The sequence below is a fragment of the Miscanthus floridulus genome, chromosome 14 (assembly GCF_019320115.1).
Source record: "Miscanthus floridulus cultivar M001 chromosome 14, ASM1932011v1, whole genome shotgun sequence".
NCBI lineage: Eukaryota > Viridiplantae > Streptophyta > Magnoliopsida > Poales > Poaceae > Miscanthus > Miscanthus floridulus.
The window spans coordinates 71,492,709-71,514,589 of NC_089593.1; the positions used below are offsets into that span (position 1 = coordinate 71,492,709).

At 46.7% G+C, this 21,881-nt stretch overlaps 1 pseudogene; it reads right to left on the bottom strand.

Moving 5' to 3' along the window:
* Nucleotides 1-18,121, bottom strand: part of LOC136504565 (achilleol B synthase-like) — an 88,876-nt pseudogene extending 70,755 nt beyond the window's left edge.
* Nucleotides 18,122-21,881: the final 3,760 nt, after the last annotated feature.

The following is a 21,881-nucleotide window of genomic DNA, read 5'->3' on the forward strand; positions in this document are numbered from 1 at the left end:
AAGCTGCTAAAAGCTTCGGTGAAGTTCACCTGCATGCCTAAAGCCAACAAGGCCTTTGACGAGCTCAAACAATTCCTCACGACGCCTCCAGTTATGACAGCACCACAACCTAGTGAAACCTTATTGGTCTACATCGCCACAACCAACCATGTCGTCAGTATGGCCATTACCTTTGAACAAGAAGAAGCTAGGCACGCCTACAAGGTTCAGCGCACTATATACTTCATCAGTGAAGTCCTAAATGAGTCTAAGGCTCGGTATCCTCAGGTCCAGAACTATTGTATGCTATCCTTATTACATCCAGGAAGCTCAGCCATTACTTTGAGACGTATCAAGTAGCAGTGGCTACTGAGTATCCACTGGGCAACATCCTATGTAATAAGGAAGCCAATGGCCGCATCATTAAATGGGAGGTAGAGCTCGACACGTACTCCATTGATTTTAGGGGCAGCCAGACAATAAAGTCTCCAGTGCTCATCGATTTCATCGCCAAATGGACCAACATGCAAGCTTCTATCTTAGCCGATCGACCCGAGCACTGGGTCATGTACTTCGATGGCTCCCTCAACCTTGACGGTGCTGGAGTAGGTATCTTTTTTATTTCTCCATTCAGGGATCACCTCTAATATGTCCTCTGAATTCATTTTCCAGCCTCCAATAATGTCGCTGAGTATGAAGCTTGTCTCCATGGTCTCCGTATTGCTGTCAAACTTGGTGTTAAACGCCTCTTGGTATACGGTGACTCCACGCTTGTCATTAATCAGGTCAACAAAGATTGGTCTTATACCAGTGATAAGATGGATGCTTATTGCTCGGAAATTAGAAAGTTGGAGGGCAAGTTCAACGGTATTGAATACCACCACGTCGTACGAGATCAGAACCAAGTAGCCGACCAGTTATCTAAGCTAGGGTCGACTAGAGCCGAGGTCCTAGCTTGTGTCTTTCGCCAGGATCTTCAAACTCCATCCATTAAGTAGGAGCAAGCAGTTCATGAATCTTCCTCTACCGAGCAATTGGTCCTAGTAATTCCCGCTCCGAGCAGTGATTGGCGAGAGCCTTTTATCAAGTACTTGACCACTGCAAATGTACCGACTAACAAGACCAAAATGGAATGCCTAATTCACCGCAGCAAGCATTACGTGCTAGTTGATGGCAAGCTAATGCGGAAGAATGCAAAGGAGGAATTGCTTCAAAAGTGCATATCTTAGGAAGAAGGAGTGGTATTGCTTCAAGAAATCCACGCTGGATCCTGCGGCAACCACGCCGCCACTAGAAGTCTGGTCGGTAAAGCCTTTTGAGCAGGTTTCTACTGGCCTTCAGCGGTAGCAGACGCCGAAACACTCGTTTGATAGTGTAAGGGTTGCCAATTTTTCACCAAAATAGATCCATGTTCTAGCTCAGGCTCTGCAAATGATTCCCACCTCTTGGCCATTCGCATGTTGGGGACTGGACATGATTGGGCCATTCAAGAAAGCCCCCAGTGGATTCCTATGGGTTTATGTCATTATTGACAAATTCTCCAAGTGGATCGAGTATAGGCCGCTCGTCCAGTCTACAGCAAAGAAAGCAGCGGAACTCTTCAACGACATCATCCATAGGTTTGGGTTGCCGAATAGTATCATCACTGACCTTGGTTCTACATTTACCGGCAGTGACTTCTAGGATTTCTATGAGGATTGGTGCATATCCGTTAAGTATGTATCGGTCACACACCCCAGGACCAATGGCCAGGTTGAGCGAGTGAACTGCATGATTTTAGACGCCCTGAAGAAGAGGTTATATGAGAAGGATCAGAAACATCTAGGCAAATGACTCAAAGAACTACCAGCTGTGGTCTGGGGACTTAGGACCTAGCCCAGTCACAATACTGGAGTCTCCCCCTATTTCTTGGTGTTCAAATCAGTGGCTCCTTGGCGATGCCTATATACTTAAATGTGCACGAGCAGTAGCGCTCTGCATCATGGGTGGTCGGTAGTGGCTCCTTGGTGATGCCTATATACCTAAGCGTGCACAAGAATCTTGGGATAGAATTCCCCCCATGTCTCATCGGTTTACCTCTCCATGTTCTCCGATTTCGCCACAGTATAGTGCTAAGCACTCTCCAGGTTCTCCAATTTCTCCATGTTCTCCGATTTTGTCATGGTATAGTGCTAAGCACTCTCCAGGTTCTCCAATTTCTCCATGTTCTCCAATTTCACCATTGTATAGTGCTAAGCACTCTCCATGTTCTCCAATTTCTCCATGTTCTCCGATTTCACCATGGTATAGTGCTAAGCACTCTCCATGTTCTTCAAATTTTGCCATGTTCTCCAATGTTCGCCACGGTATAGTGCTAAGCACTCTCCATGTTCTCCAAATTCCTCCATGTTTTCCAAATTTCACCACGTTCTCCAATGTTCACCATGGTATAGTGTTAAGCACTCTCCATGTTCTCCAAATTTCTCCATGTTCTCCAATTTCGCCATGGTATAGTGCTAAGCACTCTCCAAAATTTGCCAGGGTTAATTGCTAAATACTCTCTCCATTTTTAAGTGCTCCGCACTCTCCAAATTTTACTCCTACGTCCAGTGCTAAGCACGGAGATTTCGTCCTTTATACAAATATGAATAAACTCCAAATAAACATAAACTACTCTGCTCTATTTTCTTCATCACCGAGTTCATATATTTTATTTTTAAATCATGTACTACCAGTCCAACATATTTGTATTGCAGGATCATTGTCTGGGTGGTCGCACCATTTGGCCTTCGGATTTCTCCACCGATCAACTGGTCGGACCACTAGGTTCATGACTTCGTCGCTGACCAGTTGGTCGGACCGTTCGACATTCACTTCTACTCGTCGCTCACTTCGTCGCCGACCAGTTGGTTGGGCTGCTCGGTACTTGATTCTTCGCCAACCAACTGGTCAGATTGTCTGTCGCTTCATCGTCAGTTACGCTGGGGGCTCACCAGCTAAGCTGGGGACTTCGTCTGCCGATTCGCTTGTTGGCTTACTACGTTTTGCCGACGCTAGATGTAATGTGTTGTATCAACATTTTCCATGTTGTCCAGATCAGGGTGTTGATCTTGAGCAGCATGTCAGGGGCTTTGATAAGTATATCTATCGCAGCAATCCAGTGCTAAGCACATTCCATTTTCTCCACGTTTTACTGCTCGATATTATCAAGTTTTACTCCAGATGTCCAGTGCTAAGTGCGGGGAATTCGTCCTTTATACTTAATTCTTTGATCCTACTACAAGATGTTTTCTATCTTACAGTAGGCTCGGGGACTAAGTGTGTACACTTCACCTTGCGATGAATGTACTGTTTTTTTTCTTCTTACTAGTTTTTCAACTAAGCTGGGGAGTAGCTATGTGCTCGGCTAAGCTAGGAATTGGTCATTTTGACTAAGTAATCGTTGAAATTCTTTGATCCTGACACCAGGTGTCTTCTTCACCTACTGTCAAGCTCGGGGACTACAATGTATATATTGCACCTTGCAGCACATATATCAGTACTAATATCCTCTTTGCCTAAGTCATGGATGATGATCATCTGACTTCACCAACGAAGCCTAAGTGTGTACACTTCACCTAAGGTGGAGAAATTTTAAACTTGAGCTCCTTACATCCTTCTAGCAAGCCTTACTTGGCCAAGCCCGAGATTAGATTGCCAGATTTGCTAGCTGACTCCAAGTTAAACTGCTCGGACTTGCTCAAGATGGCGTTGCTCAGTGGATACAAGGCGCTCGGGGACTAGCTGTGGGGGGTATAACCATAGGTACCCACAGCAATGGACATGGGCCGCACTGCCAGGGGAGGTCCAGCCCATAAAATCAAGGCCTACAGTGCCCAGTTCTGATCGGCGTGCACCACAAGGCAATCAGAAGACATCTTGACGATGAAGAAAGATCTATTTGGATATGCTAGATACCGTATTCCTTGTAAATACTTATCATATAGCCGAATAGATCTAGGCCTAAACCGACTTATAACCCTACCTCTCAGACTATATAAGGCGGTTAGGGACCCTCCTTGAAATCATCTCATATACAATATAATACACCAAAGACACAGGACGTAGGGTATTACGTCGATCAGACGGCCCAAACCTGTCTAAATCGCTATCTCTGCGCTTGTGTCACCATCCGGTTCCTATCACGCGCACCTCTACCGATTCATCTACTACCGTGGGCACACCCCTCGGTAGACTACTGACCATATTTTGTCGACCATATGTCTATCATAGAGAATTCCCGGTGAAGAGCTGAAATAATGTGCTGGAGAAAACTCATAGACGAAGCCGTAAGAATAATGTCATCAACATATAGGAGCAAGAAGGCCATATCAGCGCCTCAGTAGAAAATAAACAGGGAAGTGTCAGACTTAGCTTCAACAAAACCGAGGGAGGTGATATGAGCAGCGAAGCGACTATGCCAGGCATGAGGAGCTTGCTTCAATCCATAGAGAGACTTGTTCAATCGGCAGACATGGTCGGGTCTAAAGGAATCAACAAACCCGGATCGCTAAACACAGTATACTATCTCTGTCAATGTCCCATGTAAGAATGCATTGTTGACATCTAGCTGGTGAATGGGCCAAGAGCGAGACAGTGCCAACGTGAGTACCACCTAAATAGTAGCAGGCTTGATAATAGGGCTGAAAGTCTCATCATAATCAATTCCTAGACGCTGAGTAAATCCGCGAAGAACCCACCGAGCTTTGTAGCGGTCAAGTGAGCCATCAGACAGGAACTTGTAATGGAAGATCCATTTCCCTATAACAACATTAACACTAGACGGGCGAGGAACCAAGGTCCAAGTGTTATTAGCTTGCAGCGCATTGAACTCGGCCTGCATAGCAACACGCCAGTGCGGGTTAGAAAGAGCGGCACGAATGCCAGCTTTGCCATAGGTGCGCATGTTGTGCGCATTTGTCACCGGCACGATGGCCTGTGAGGTCATGGAAGATGTCCAGCCAATGGTGTGCCCAGCGCTGCTGGCAACAGCCTGGGACGATGAGTCCGTAGGGGTAGCGGCACTGCGCACAGCAGGCGACGGTGGCGTTGCTAACGCTGGTGAGGCGGCCGACGGCGAACCAGCTAGTGGTGCACCGGAACCAGCGAGCAAGGCGGGTAGTTGCACTGAGGTGGTAGCAGGCACACACATAGGGCCAGGAGCGGCAGCCGCACTGCTGGGAAGATGAGTCCCTGCATGCACAGCACCAGGCCCAACGAGCAAAGTGGAACAGTCATCATCGCTCAGAAAATCCAATGTGGTTGGATCCAAAGGGGAGGTGGACATCTTAGAAAATGGGCAAAGCGACTCATCGAACACAACATGTCGCGAGATGATGATCCGATTGGAATGGAGGTCAAGACATCTATACCCTTTGTAATCGGTAGAGTAGCCAAGGAAGACACACAAGGAGGAGTGAGGTGATAATTTATGTGGAGCTATGGAAGACATGTTTGGGTAGCAAACGCAGCCAAAAACTCAAAGGTGAACATAGGAAGGTTGAGTGCCGTAAAGGGCAAAAAAGGAGTGAGGCCGTCGAGAGTCTTGGTGGGATGAGGATTGAGGAGGTAAGTGGTAGTGTGAAGAGACTCAGCCCAATAGACCAGGGGGACTGGCCTGAAACAGAAGGGAACGCACAATGTTGTTGATCGTGCGAAGGGCGAGTTTGGTGCGACCATTCTGCTGTGAGGTGTATGGGAACCACATGCGAAGGTCTACACCGTGGGTTAGGAAGAACGTGCGGGCCAAGGAGTGATTGAACTCACGACCATTGTCGCACTAAACTGCCTTGATAGGGGAGTCAAACTGTGCGTGCACATAAGAGAAAAAATTAGATAGAACACCAAGAGTATCAGACTTGAGATGAAGGGGAAAAGTCCAGGTGTAGTAAGTGCAATCATCAAGAATGATGAGATAATATTTATAGCCAGATACACTAACAATTGGAGATGTCCAAAGATCACAATGTATTAAATCAAACGGATGAAGTGCTCGAGAGTTTGACATGTTAAAGGGGAGATGCACATGGCGGCCTCACTGACAGGCATGGCAAATATGATCATTGTGGCACTTATTACAAGAAATAGCATTGGAACTAATGAGTTTGGACAGAGCCTCAGGACCAATGTGGACTAGGCGGCGATGCCAGAGGGTCGTGGATGCAGCGGTAGAGACCCTTCAGCGGTGAGGGCAGGAGTGCTGGCTGGTGGGAAGAATGGGTAGAGGTCACCCATGCTATTGCACCTGGCGATCACGCTTCGTGTCTGTAGGTCCTTCATAGAAAGGCCAAAAGGATCAAACTCAATGGAACAATTATTATCAGTGGTAAAACGACGGATAGAAATCAAGTTCTTAATAATGCTAGGGGAGACTAGAACATTAGAAAGAAACAAAGGTCGTCGTGGTGTGGAGAACGAGTGTGACCCAATAGGGGTAATAAGAAGCAGGGCTTCGTTACCGACAATGATAGATGAAGGACCAGATGATGGGGGATGGGGAGATGAAGAAAGAATATCAGTGGTGTTGACCATGTGAGAGCCGGCTCTAGAGTTCGTATACCACTCGGTCAAGGGCGGCGGCGTCAACGACATGGTGCTAAAGTTGTTGACGAGGGATGAGGCGTCCTAGGACCCCCCTTGCATCGGTGTCCAGGGGCGCTATTGCTGCAATTGCGGGGGCACGGCATAGGCGGCGGGCAGAATGCCCCCGTAGCCAAACCCTGGCGGGGTGCCGAGACCGGATGCGCCAGGACCTTGAAGCAGTGGTGGTGGTGGCACGAAGTAGAAGTACGACACAGTCATGTAGGGGTACTGCTGCTATGGAACGGTGGTGAAGGCGGCCAGCGGGGGCCGAGTAGGCGCCCTCGGTGCACCACCAGGGCCGTACCGGTGTGGCCAAAATTGTACTGTGCTGGCCCATGGATTGGAAAATAGCACAGGCGGGTGAGGGCTGCCAGAGCCTTGGCAGGGCGTGGCCTGCTATTTGCTGCTGTGCCCACGACGATGACTAGAGCACTTGGAAGACAGGGCACCGTGTCCTGCGTTGGCACTGCCCTGGCCGCCGCTGGCAGCAAGTGGGCACGGGGCGGCGTTGGGCGCAGCGATGAGGGCAGGTGGTGCAGGCGGAGTGGCATCGATGGCAGCGTCGTCGATATCGATCTCCTCGAGAAGGAGCAGCGTGCGGGCCTCCTCGAAGGTGGGAAAGGGGCGTTGCATCTTCAAGTTGGAGACCATGTGCTGGAACTTGCCATTGAACCCACGGAGCAGCGTGAGGACAAGAGTATAGTCGCCGATGGGGTCCCCGTACTCGCCAAGGGCACTGGCCATCGTCTCGATGCGGCGGCACTCGGTAGAAGTCAATGATTGACAGCGACCCTTGTTTGGCTGTGTGAAACTCGGCAGAGAGCAGCAGGGCACGTGACTCGCGCTGGTCGAGGAACTCAGACTCAAGGAAGGACTAGGTGACACGCGTGTTAGGGTTGCGTAGCATCACCGATTGCTGGAGATTGCCGTTGATGGTGCCATAGATCCAGGTGAGCACGGTCCAGTCCATCTACACCCACGCCGAGCGATCGTGTTGGCCATGTCAGAGAGGACGTGGTTGGTCAGGGCATGTTCAAATCGGTGATTACCTCTGTGTGTGTAACTGTAGATCCGGTAAGCCTCTCCTTGTCTTCTCGGTAGATGCACCATAGTGAGTGGACGCTGGTGCCGTAGTGTAGAAGACCTCCAGCGTGGTGGCGGTGAAGTCCAGTGGCGCTGGTGGAGAGACGGCGGTCTAGTGGTGACCCCGCAGTGGGCCGACGGCGGTGGTCGGGCACATCCCATCGCTGGCAGCACCTCTTTAGGATCGGATTAGTGTTTTCTCTGTAGGTGGGTGGCGGCTCCGTTCAACCTCATGACCCGAGCCTAGTTCCCCACTCCTCTATATATGTGCTATGCAACAGGGGCCCACCAACTAGTTAGGGTTGGGCTCCCCCGATCAAGGAGCAGAGGCAAGGGCCCAATAGGCCATTGGGCCTATTGGTGGAGATCAACTAACATTCTCCCCCTTGATCTCATTCCATCTTTCACTTTCATATCATTTACTTTTGTTCATTCCATTACAGATTAGCGCAAAGAGCATGTCTCATCGTCATGGTCCATTGCCGATAGACTTAACAGCTACAATACACTACTCTGTCCTGAAATAGATACTTATCTTTGGGCCTTCTTTTGTCCAGGAATTTTAGGCTTTCCCTTAAACCGATGCTAGCTACATGTTCTCTGAACACCATGTTCTCTGAACATGTTGGGTGGTAAGCCTTTTCTAAGCGGATCCACGAGCATCATTTCTATACTTATATGCTCAAGACTTATGACTTGATCCCGGACTTTATCTATCACAACATAATACTCTATGTCAATGTGTTTGGCAGCACCACTTGACTTATGTTGTGAGCATACTGTACTGCCAGATTACAATCGCAGTATAACTTTAGTGGTCTATAGATGTCGTCAACCACCTTCAAACCGGGTATGAACTTCTTTAGTCAGTTCACCTGCCCATTTGAAAGGTCCTAATATGGCTAGAGGGGGGGTGAATAGCCTATTTAAAAATCTACAAATCAACTAGAGCAATTTGATTAGTGTGACAAATAGCGTAATGCAAACTTGCTCTAGCTCTACAAGGGTTGCAAGCCACCTATCCAACAATTCTAGTTGCAATGATTACTTAGGCACACAAACTTGCTATATAACTACTCACTAAGAGCTCTCAACCTTGCTACTCTAAAGAGCTCAACTAGATGAATGACAATAATAAAGCAAGCTCTCAATTCTAATTACACTAAAGAGCTTGTATCAACTAGTTTGCAAGAATGTAAATAGGTGAGTAGGGTGATTATACCGACGTATAGGGGATGAACCAATCACAAGATGAAGATTAAGCCAATCACTGGGAGAATGCCAAAAGACAAGAGACAATCAATTTTCTCCCAAGGTTCATGTGCTTGCCAACACGCTATGTCCCCGTTGTGTCGACCAACACTTGGTGGTTCGGCGGCTAAGAGGTGTTTCACAAACCTCATCCACACGATAGGACACCGCAAGAACCGACCCACAAGTGAGGTAACTCAATGACACGAGCAATTTACTAGAGTTACCTTTCGGCGCTCCACCGGGGAAGGTACAACTCCCCTCACAATCACTAGAGATGGCCACGAACAATCATCAACTCGTGCCAATCCTCCACCGCTGCTCCAACCATCTAGGTGGCGGCAACCACCAAGAGTAACAAGCGAAATCCATAGCGCAACACGAATACCAAGTGCCTCTAGATGCAATCACTCAAGCAATGCACTTGGATTCTCTCCCAATCTCACAAAGATGATGAATCAGTGATGGAGATGAGTGGGAGGACTTTGGCTAAGCTCACAAGGTTGCTATGTCAATGAAAATGTGCAAGAGTTGTCCCTTGAGCCGGCCATGTGGCTATAAATAGAGCCCCCATCAAATAGAGCCGTTATACCCCTTCACTGGGCAAATCGTGCTCTGACCGGACGCTGGACACAGCGTCCGGTCCACAGATGTAAGCCACGTGTCATTCTGAGTTAAACTTGAGCCGCCAGATCACAACGGCTATTAACTGACCGGACGCTCCGGCAAAACTGACCGGACGTAGAATCCTCAGCGTCTGGTCGTTTCCAGTAAGCTCCCCGAGGCGTATTTTTTCGACCGGACGCGTCCGGTCCACCTTGACCGGACACAGACCAGCGTCCAGTGCAATACCCTCGGTACTGTGTAGACCCGTCAGTTTGACTGGACGCACACTGCCAGGGTCCGGTGCTTTCAGACCCAGCGTCCTGTCAGTTGACCGACGCCAGCGTCTTCACGATCAACTCGTTTTCACTTCTAACTTATTCACCCTTGCTCCAATGTGCCAACCACAAGAATTTGCATCCAGCGCAATAGAAAATAGGCATTCCATTTTCCCGAAAGCGCTGAATCCATCTCAACCCTGCAAACACCACCTCCTTTGTAGATGTGCCAACACCACCAAGTGTATCACCTTGTGCACAAGTGTTAGCATATTTTCACAAACATTTTCAAGGGTGTTACCACTCCACTAGATCCTAAATGCATATGCAATGAGTTAGAGCATCTAGTGGCACTTTGATAACCACATTCCGATATGAGTTTCACTCCTCTTAATAGTACGGCTATCTATCCTAAATGTGATCACACTCACTAAGTGTCTTGATCACTAAAACAAAATGGCTCCTACATTTTATACCTTTGCCTTGAGCCTTTTGTTTTTTTTTCTCTTTCTTCTTTTCCAAGTTTAAGCATTTGACCATCACCATGCCATCACCATTGTCATGATCTTCGCCATTGCTTCATCACTTGGAGTAGTGCTACCTATCTCATAATCATGTTGATAAACTAGGTTAGCACTTAGGGTTTCATCAATTAACCAAAACCAAACTAGAGCTTTCACTGTTGCCTCATAACACACTACAAATCGTCATACATTGTGGATGATGTAGTGACAGTTTGCTTTGAGCTTTTCCCATGAAATAGCTCCCCTTTGCGAGATGATAGAAAATCCATGTCTGGATATATATTCACTCTCGCATAATCAGAATCTGAATATCCCACTATGTGGAGTCAATCAGATCTTCTATACGTCATCATGAGGCCTTTCATTTCTTGCAAATAACGCAAGAATTTCTTTATCAATTTCAGTATTATGTTCCAGAATTGCTCTAGAATCTGCCAAGTAAAAACCCGGTAACAAATGCCAAGTTAGGGCGCGTACATACTTGAGCATGTTGCAAGCTTCCGACAGCTGAAGCATATGGAACCACTTTCACTTTATCGATTGAGCTCATATTGGTTCCTGGGGCATTGAAAATCCCCATATCTGTCGCCCTTGACTATAGGAGCAGGTGAGGGACTACATTTATGCATACTAAATTTCTTTAAGATCTTTTCCATGTATGCCTTTTGTGACAGTCCTAATACCCCTTTTCTTATATCTCGATGAATCTCGATCCCTAGAACGAACAAGACTTCACCAAGATCTTTCATATCAAGTTTTGAGGACAAAACTTCTTTGTCTCCTGTAGTAGACTAACATCACTACTAGCAAGTAAGATATCATCCACATACAGGACAAGGAAGATAAACTTCCCATTCTTAAACTTTGCATAGACACAATTGTCCTCTACATTCTCTTTAAAACCCAAAATTCGTTATTGACTGATCAAACTTCAAGTACCACTGTCTTGAAGCTTGCTTTAATCCATAAATGGAGTTCTTTAGGCGGCATCCCATTCGTTCTTTTCCTTCCATGACCAAACCTTTCGGTTGTGCCATGTAAACATTTTCCTCCAAGTCTCTATTGAGAAATGCCGTCTTTACATCCATATGATGTAATTCTTAATCGTAATGTGTCACTAATGTCATTATGATTCTGAAGGAAACTTTACATGAGACTGGAGAAAATGTCTCATTGTAATCAATCCCTTCTCTTTGCATATAGCCTTTTGCCACAAGTCGCGCTTTATATTTCTCTATATTCCCTTGAGAGTCAAGTTTTGTTTTGTAGACCCATTTACAGCCTACTGTTTTGGCTCCTTTAGGAATTATTTCCAAATCCCAAACTTTATTGGCATTCATCGATTTCATTTCATCTTCCATGGCCTCAAGCCACTTTGATGAATGATCACTTCTCATGGCTTCTTCAAATGAGGTGAGATCATCCTCCATTTCAAATTTCTTAGTGTTATACACTTCATAATCAGCAGAAATAGCTGATTTTCTAACTCTTTGAGACCTTCTAGGGGCCTCCACATTTGGCACATCTACTGTTTGAGGCTGTTGTTGCTCCCCCTCATATGTGGCAATAGGTTCTATAGAATCCTGAAGAACAGGTTCCTCATCGTCATTCATTGTTGCCACAGGTGGGATAACAACAGGTGCTGACACCATAGTATCTTGCACTGTCTGTGCAGCGACAGCATGTAGTGAGAAAAATTGGCTCATGAATCATTGGAGTGGGCGCATACACCCGCTTCACTTCAAGGACAATTTCTTGATCTACCATGCTCCCCCTTATCTTTTCATCCTCTAGGAAAACAACGTGTCTCGTTTCCACAAACTTTGTATGTCACTCTGGACAGTAGAAACGAAAACCTTTTGACTTTTCTGGGTAGCCAAAGAAATGGCACCTTACTGTTTTGGGATCTAACTTCCCAATGTTTGGGTTAAATACTTTAGCCTCAGCAGGGCTCCCCCACACACACGCAAGTGGTTTAGTGAGGGTACACTTTCTGTCCACAACTCATACGGTGTTTTGGGCACCAACTTACTTGGTACTCTTTTGAGAATATGAATGGGGTTTTTAACGCCTCCATCCACAGGCTCAACTGTAAGGTGGAGTAACTTATCATACTGCCCACCATATCCATCAGGGTACGATTGATTCTTTTAGCTACTCTATTCTGCTAAGGTTCACCCAGTATAAAATACTGGGCTACTATATCATTCTTTTAGGGTATGCCGACCGTAGTACTCCCCCACGGTCAGACCTGACTATCTTAATCTTTAATATCTTAAATTTATCCAATGCTTCTGTTCTTTCTTTGATTGGATAAATATAGCCATAATGGGAGTAATCATTTGTGAATGTTATGAACGAATCATAACCATCCACACTCTTTACAGGAAAATGACCATAGATGTTTGTGTGAATAATCCATAAAATTCCTACGCTTCGTTTGTCATCTTTCTTAATCTTCTTTACATACTTTCCTTTTATGCATTCCCTGCATTGTTCTTAATCTGAGAGCTCTAATGGAGGAAGAATATCATTCTTAACTTGTCTTTCTATTCTCCCCCTCGAAATATGGCCTAAACGACAGTGCCATAATTTCGACAACGCATCGTGAGCTCTCTTATGCCACCATTTCCAGAGTAACACTCTGTTACCAGCTGCTTTATCAGCTGGGTAACATATGTCTTTGAAGAGCCAGTGAACTGACTCTTTATTCTATTGAGGTACTCGGTGACCGTGTCATACTCTGGGATTGAGCCCACAATTGTAGGGTCAATCGTGTTCTTTATCACAGCCAAACATTTCTTGTTGACAGTGACACACTTCCTATGCTCAAGGGCATATGATATCTTTTGGGATTCAAAATCCCTCTCTTTAGTTGCCTAATCGGCATCATTCTCTTTTGTCTTCCTCACCGGTGCCACAAACTCAGTGGAACACGGTGAGGTGACTATCCAGTCCACCTTAGACAAGATGAAAACCAGGTCAAAACTTTTCTTATTATAAAAATAACATCATTTTCATGCCTCGATTCCAACGTTGGTCAAAATCAAAACATACAAGTATTCTTATACAATAATTCTACATCACCGTTGGGTAGAAATAGAATTAATGCATAAATCATTAACTTTCACAATTGTTCTTACACACTAATTCTACATCACCGTTGGGCAGAAATAGAATTAATGCATAAATCATTAAAATTTACAACTCTTCTTATACACTAATTCTACATCACCGTTGGGCAGAAGTAGAATTAATGCATAAATCATTAAAATTATGATATTGTTATTAACAACGTTGGTCAGAAAATAACAACATCATAATCATGTCATAACTCTTTTCTCCAATTAAATACCACGTTGGTTTAAAACAACTGGAGAATCAACAATTTCTTTAGCAGCGGAAAAACTTTCTTTTTCTCCAATTAAATACCGCATTGGTTCAAAATAACTAGAGAATAAACAACTTTTCTTTAGCTGTGGAAAAATTCTTTTTTCCTTGAATTTTACCCACAGGGAAAATTGTATTTTTGATTTCCTTTAATCCATTAATCAATTTCCAGGAAATAAAGATTTACTGGGAAAACTTTTCTTTTCTCCAGTTAAATAACACGTCGGTTCAAAATCACTGGAGAATATACTTTTTCTTTAGCAGCGGAAAACTTTCACTCAATTTCTTGAATTTTACCCACTGGTAAAATACCTTTTTTCTATTTTTCTTTTGAGCCAATTTGCATTTTCAATTTTCCAGAAAAAGAAAAAGCGAAACTGGGCTCTTGCTATTCCTGTGTCGGCCCAAGCCGGTCAAAACCGACTCGGCCCATCTGTCCACGCGCGCGTAGGCCGCAACCTGGGCCTGGGCCGGCAAAGTGACGTGGCGCGCTCGCGCCCGCCTGGGCCGGCGACGTGGCCCGTTCGATCTCGGCCGTCCGTCCAGATCCGACGGCCGAGCGCGCATTTTGCTCGGATAAAACGCGACGCCGCGAGCCCCCGAGGAAAACCCTAGCTTCATTTCTCTCCGTCTGCTTCTCTCTCTTCTTCGCCGCTCTCTCCTCTCTCCACCTCAGCGCAACAGCGCCGCCACAGTGAGACACCGAGAGCCAGCGAAGCAAGAGCGACGACGATGGAGCGGCCATGGCACCGTCGCCGGCCCCCTCACCGGCGCGCGTGCTCCCCAACGGGTGAGCACGCCGCCATCGAGTGGCCTGGCCGCGGCGCTTCCTTAGCCGAGCCCAGCGATCTAGCTTCCCCGGCTCGGCTTCTTCTCCCACGTCGGCGAAGGGACATCCCAACGCACGGTGAGGTAGATCCACCCCTTCCCCTTTTGGATTTGTATCTCCTTTTCTCTTATCCGAACAAAGGTTTAGATCTAGGGATTGGAATCCGACCTTCCCCTAGTTCTTTTCGGTTCGGGGTTAGGGTTTGGGGATGGGGTTTCACTATTTTCTTTTTCCCTTGTTTCCCAATCGGATCTAGATCTTGTTTGCTTTTCTTTGTTTGACCGATTGGGGTGGGTCGTATCTTCTTTCTTTTCTTTTCGCTTGTTCATCCAAATGGGAAACTAGGGTTAGGGTTAGGGTTCCGACCCTTGTTCTTATTCTTTCTTTGGATTTTTCTTTTCTTTGATTTCTTTTCTTTTCGGATTTGATTCCGATTGGGATGAGGATGGTTCATCCGAATTGGGTTCACTGTTCTTTTTCCCGAGACTGATTCCTTCCCCTTCTTCCCTCTTCCCTTTCTTCTTTTGGGATTAACCCGATTTGGGATGTGGTTAAAATTAGGGTTAGGTCTTAGGGTTCGGCCAAATCCGAACCCACTCTTCTTCTTCTTTCTTTAGATCCAAACTGGATCTGTTCTGTTCTTGCCGTGCGCCGGTGAGAACGGCGGTGCGGCATCTCTTCCCCGCGCGGTGGCGGTGGCGACCGGTAGACAGTGACTTCCGCCACCCCGGTCACTCTTTCTTTCTTCTTTTACCCGATTAGGGTTAAGGTTACACAGAGGCAACCTAGCTCTGGTACCATTGTTAGAATCAGTGATTACCTCTGTGTGTGTAACCGTAGATCCGGTAAGCCTCTCCTTGTCTTCTCGGTAGATGCACCGTAGCGAGTGGATGCCGGTGCCGCAGTGTAGAAGACGTCCAGCGTGGTGGCGGTGAAGTCCAGTGGCGCTGGTGGAGAGACGGTGGTCCGGTGGTGACCCTGCAGTGGGCCGACGGCGGTGGTCGGGCACATCCCGTCGCTGGCAGCACCTCTTTAGGATCGGATTAGTGTTTTCTGTGTAGGTGGGTGGCGGCTCCGTTCAACCTCGTGACCCGAGCCCAGTTCCCCACTCCTCTATATATGTGCTATGCGACAGGAGCCCACCAACCAGTTAGGGTTGGGCTCCCCCAGTCAGGGAGCAGAGGCAAGGGCCCAATAGGCCATTGGGGCTATTGGTGGAGATCAACTAACAGGGCATACTTGTCAAAGACGATAAGGAAGAGGGTGTGCCATCAACTGTAGTTGTTCGCGGCACGATCCAACACCACGGGAACCAGCACTTTGATGTTGAGGACAGCAAGGGCTTGGGCGTGGACGGCGGCGTGCTGGGCCTCGTAGGCGTCGAGGGCAGGGACACGATTCGTGGCAGCCTTGCGGGCAGCCTCGGCCTCACGAGCGGCGACCTACGCGGCCTCGCGCTCGCGCTGGAGGCGGAGGGCGCGCTCGGCGTCGGTCTCGCACATGATGAGCGCAGGCGGAGCGGCACTGGTAGTTGTGCACGACTACTATCAGGGGCCGGCGAGGGAGACAAACTCAGCGACGGCGATTGGGTGGGAGAGTGGCGAGTGGAGCAGGGCCATGCGGGATGGTAGGAGCGGAGGTCCACATGCGGATCAGGAGGGCGCGGGTGGGGGATCGCGAGCGGCTCAGGTAGCGCAGGAGATGGTGCGCGCGGGCTGGCTAGGGTGGGGGGCGCTCCGCGCGATGGGCGTGAGTGGAATGGGCTGCGCAGGAAGGGGAGCGGGGAGGAGCAAGCGACGACTCGCGCGCGGGGGGCACGCGGGGATCGTGCGGTGCGCTGGGAGAGGATTGGGCGCGGCTTTGACCACGTGCGGCTGGGAGGGAAGAAGCCGCGCCAGGATCGGGCAGACGAGCGCGCGTGGTGGAGCGAGCGCGGGTCAGTGGTCACGCGCGGCTGCGGCAGAGCGGGCGAGCGATACGCTGCTGACCACAGAGGTCTCTCATACCATGGGAGAGAGTGTGAATGAGAGAATACTAGATGTATTACTCAAGGTGGTGAGCCTGGGTCGGCAGGCCCACGGGCCGGTTTACTCTCTAACAGGACTGCCTAGGTACTCATATTAGAATAACACAAATATAAAAGCATGTTATTATTATTTACTTTGCCTGTGAGTCATACCGAGAGTAATATCTTTCCCCACTGTGATGCTGCAGTTGCAGTTCCATGGGATAGGATCCATGCTCGACCTTTAGCTAGTCCATCGTTTTCGTCCTTTTGTACCTCGCCGAGAAGCCTCAAGGTGGTGTAGTTTAAGCACGTGGAAAACATAGCGCTCTCGTCCAAAATATTGAAGCCCCATCCGCCGTCCTCGTTCTGAGCATAAATATGCATGGTGAGTTAAAAACGTGCTTGGGTATGGTCGTGAAAAAAATTAATATGCTTGGTGGAGTTGGTGTGATGGGAGGACAGGACGTGCTCGCGTGCGTCTTTTTATTGTATTATACTCTCTGTTCCAAATTATAATTCACTGTAACTTTTCTGGTACATCCATTTTACCATGTACCTAGACATATTATTATATCTAGATGCATAATAAAATAGATTTATCGAAAAAAATCAAAACGACTTATAATTTAGAACGGAGGAAGTATACATGAGTAACAATATTGTCAAAAATAGTGGTCGTAGGTACCTGATGGTTGTAGATATGGCGGCATATCTCACGTATATGCTCTTTCGACAGGACAGCATCGACCGATCCTGTGATGTGCAGTGCGAAAATCTGTAAAACAAAAGATGACGTTATTATTACGACAGGTAGGTAGCACGAGTGAATTTGGCTGCAGTTTTTTATTTTGTACATGAAAAACTGTTGAAGTTCTGAGTGAATGCTGCTGCAGCAATCACAGCCGAAGAAGGTCGGCATGCATGTACTACTAGGAGCCAACTAACTGAGCAAGTGCAATCGTCGACGAGACACAGGAATTAATACGAACCCAGAACGGCAGCAGGTACATAATCCCACTGAAGTCACCAGGCCAGTGACCATCTTCGGCTTGGAGAGCAGACATCCAACCGAGCGCTCGTCTCAGCGACTCCTGCAAAGTTTCTTCCGTCACCTCGTCGCCATACTCTATCTTGGTGGCGGCGGGCATATCCGCATGCAGATGTTTGTTTCCAGTCAACTGCCCATCAAATCACACGTACCGCAATATAGAAGCAGCATCAACAACAGTCTAACAACTGTATCATACCTTCATACGTAGCGTAAGGTGAGCCTACTTAGCTTTTATAAAATACATTCTTTATTTATATTTAAACCTGCATACGCATGAGGAGGTCCTGCGATTCCCTCCTTCGGAAGCGGTTCTCCGTGAACGTCCGGCGAAGCTGCTCCACCTTGCTGCGCTCCTCTCGTCGGTGCCGGCGTCCGGGTCGAACTCCCATACCTGCCGGCCATGGAAGTCACTCACCGTCTGCATCCATGGCCCTCCTCCCTCTTCGAACTTTAGCCTCCACATGGCCGGCGGGGTCCTCTACCTCGCCTCAACGAAACCTCCTTCTGGACAAGCTTAAACACGGTTGTTATGAGACTACCGATATGATATCATCTGTGTGCTTCCTCGCACCGAATTTATACATGTATGTAGAGGGACACATTTATATATATATATATATATATATATATATATATATATATATATATATATATATATATATATAGTTAGGGGGTGTTTGGTTTCCCCTCCTAATTTTTAGTCCCTATCATATCGGATGTTTGACGTGTTCTTCCGTGAGATCGTACTCTCAGTGCCGCCTGACGCCGCCGGCCGCGAGTGCGTGGCCATGGCCATGCTTGGGTGCTCCACGGAGGTTGCGTTCTGCCGGGTTGGAGTCGACAGCGCATGGACGCTACTCGACACCAAACTGGAGTTCTCCGTGGCGTCCATCGCCCACTGCCAAGACAAGTTCTTGGCGATCAACTATACTGGAGAAATCTCCATCTGCAGCAGCAACGCCGCCGGCGCTACTCCAACCACGACGCAGCTGCCATCGCTGTCGCCACCTGCGGGGCTCTACCACCGCAGCTACCTGGAATCAAACGGTGAGCTGCACATTGTGGGTGCCATGGTGAGCACGTTCCACGAGACACAGAGCTTCACCTACAGCAGCGCGATCTACAAGTGCAACCTCCACGACCGTACGTCGGAGTGGTCCAGGGTGAGGGACATCGGTGATCAGACACTGTTCGTGTCTAAACATTTCAATAAAAGCTTCAGTGGAACAAGTGTATCTAAGTATAAGGAGAACAAAGTCTACATGTCTGAGCCATTGTACGGGGATCCATACGACTTGGTCCATCGATTGGAGATCGTTGATATTGCTACCGATGCATCCGAAGTAAAGCCCGTCCAGGAAAAGATGCTGGGTTCCGAGGCTCTAGGTTGGATTCGACACAATCTCTGGAAGGGAGGTACGTTGATGTTCTTCAAAGGTTTATTACTTCAAATACTCAAATTTGGGCAAGCGCGGTTGGGATGTTTTTTGCTTCTGCACACAAGCAGTGGCCAAAAGAATTCGATATATGCCACGTTTAGTTATTACTATTAGTTCGCGAACTGAGTTAATTCAAACAAAACCTTAACTAACGTACATTATATGTACGAATGCAGCCAGTTCCCTCCTTTTATATTCAACTAGGTAGCGTGCCCATGCGTTACTACGGGACAACTAAATCTTTTATACTAAAAGCACACGGATCGCACGATAAGATAATAATACTGTTAAATTAAATACCGACGTTAAAGTGGCATTTAATTCAAAAAGCAAAGTTCATGAAATTAACACAGTCACGGAGAGCGCGGCGTCGCAGGCTCACAAACTCTACTGTATAGACTTTTTCGTGATATGGCTAAGATAATATTTTATATCGGCAGAAAGAATTCTCCGATATCCATTTCTTTCATGCGCCAATAAATCCATGAATAAGTTCCGCTGCATCTTCATATAATCCTGTACACACAGGTTCGAGTATATATGTAAATATTAGTGCCTGTCACATGGATAATACTGCGTGTCTTAAAAAATCTCTCATAAAATTTTAAAACAAAGTATGTTATACTCACTGTATAAATATGTGTGCCTTTAGAACTATTTCACATAGACATATATTGTAGAATAAGGTATCAACTTAAGTGTTTGTTCCAAGATGTTGAATTAGGTGTTGTAATTCTTAATTTCGACACATTTTTCAGGTCAAGGCAACTAATGGTGACACCTTGATGCACCTCTTGACTATCTGAGTAAGGACAAGTGAGCACTGCAAAGGCTCAGAAAAGCTGCTGAGAAGACCAAGGTTGAGTTTTCCTCCACTATGCATACTAAAAACCTATGTCCCCATTTATCATTGCCGATGCTTTTGATGCAAAGCAATTCAACATTATCATGATCAGATATAAGTTTGAGTCTCTTGTGTGCAATCTCGTAGAGGGACTCTCATCCTTTATGTGATCTGCCTCAAGAATATTGGCAGGACGATGGACCCATGTTGGAATGTCGCACCAAAAAGTATCCACGTTTTGTCCATGATTTATTGCCCATGAATACATGCGGGTACTATGATAACACTAACTACACTAAATGAAAGATTAGAGAGAATTTGCATTGCCTCCAAAAGAATTTATTTATTAAGTTCTTTGGACTCTACGGGTAGTTTTGAAATATCTGTTTGCATGTCTTACCTCGTATCCTAATTCAAAATTTTATAGTTTAATTAGAATATTTAGGTGATTGTATATATATAATAATCAATACAAGAATAATCTATGCATGATCTTCTTGAAAGATTTCTGCAGTGTAAAGACATCTTCGTTTTTCATGCATGCCCGTGCTAACGCTACGGTAAAAACAAAAGGACAATATATCAATTAAAAATAAAAACAAAACTCATGCTCAAAGTCAAAGAGATAAATTATGGATGCTTGAATTTTGTCATCCATTATCTACCGGCGTGCCTATAAAATAGACTGAATAAACAATTAAACATAGATAGAAAACTAAATTAATGAAAGGATCATTGCAAGACATCAATCATCTCATAGCTTCGGAGAATATCGCAAATCTACTAAAAACTGTAACCGTGCCCTCACCTCAAACATTGTCCAGATAAATGGATTACAATGAAAGAAATGGATATCGGAGATTTCTTTCTACCAATATAAAATATTATCTTAGCCGCATCACGGAAAGGTCTATAAAGTAGAGTTTGTGAGCCTGCGACGCCGCGCACTCCGTGACTGTGTTAAATTCATAAACTTTACTTTTTGGATTAAATGTCACTTTAACGTTGGTATTTAATTTTTACAGTATTGTTATCTTATCGTACGATCCGTGTGTTTTTAATATAAATTGTTAGTTATCCCGTAGCAACGCACGAGTACGCTACCTAGCCAATAATAAATACAGAAGTGGTTGATACATCGCTCTAGTTGTCGCCTTTCAGCATTTGCATAACATGTCGCGCTACACGTGGCCTCGTATTTTAACTTCAAATATGAATTTATGGCTGTGGCTTTGTAGGGCTCGTGCCTCGTGGCTTTGAAAAGCTTAAGCGGTTTGTAGGATTCGACATCTGAGAACGATTGATCACCTGTTTGGATGCCGGGAATACAAGTTTCAAACCAGTTCAGACGAAAGTCCATGGTAAAAAAAAACATGCGAGTTCGAAGTATGCAAATTTCATAATAGCATTCACAGGTAGGCAAGGCATAGAAACTTTCAAGCAATTTTCAAGCGACGTGTAAACTGAAAACAAGGTCTGGAGCTGTTGCAGATGAAGTTCACTATCGGTCGCAGATCTTCAGCTTGTTTCACAGTCACATTGGTGTCCAAGTCCAAGCCTTCAGGTTCAGGCACACAGGCCCTGCTCGCGCAGCCGATTCACCGGTGCGCCGCCGCCGCCTGCTCCATAGGCCGCAGTGCCTTCCTGCCTGGAATGAAGCGCAGAAGACGGCCCATTCAATCTCATTGGACCTCGCCATACTCTGAAGAAGACGCATGGTCGGCCCAGCGCATCATGCAAACGGCGGTTCTTCCTGTAGGCCCAGAACGGCTTGCATGCGGGCCTGGGTTCTTTTTGGGCCACAGTTGCTGTGGAGACGAGACGGAAGGGGGGGGACCAGAGAGCAGTCCACATCGCGCCGCTTGGCCTGCCGCTGAACGCTGATAGTGCTGTGGCTGTGCCGCCGCATGGCCGTGGTCTGTGCCTCTGTGGGCGTGCCAAAAGAACGGTCTCCGGTTCGGTGCAAGTTTTAGTTGAGTCTTGAGGTCCACGGTTTTGCTAT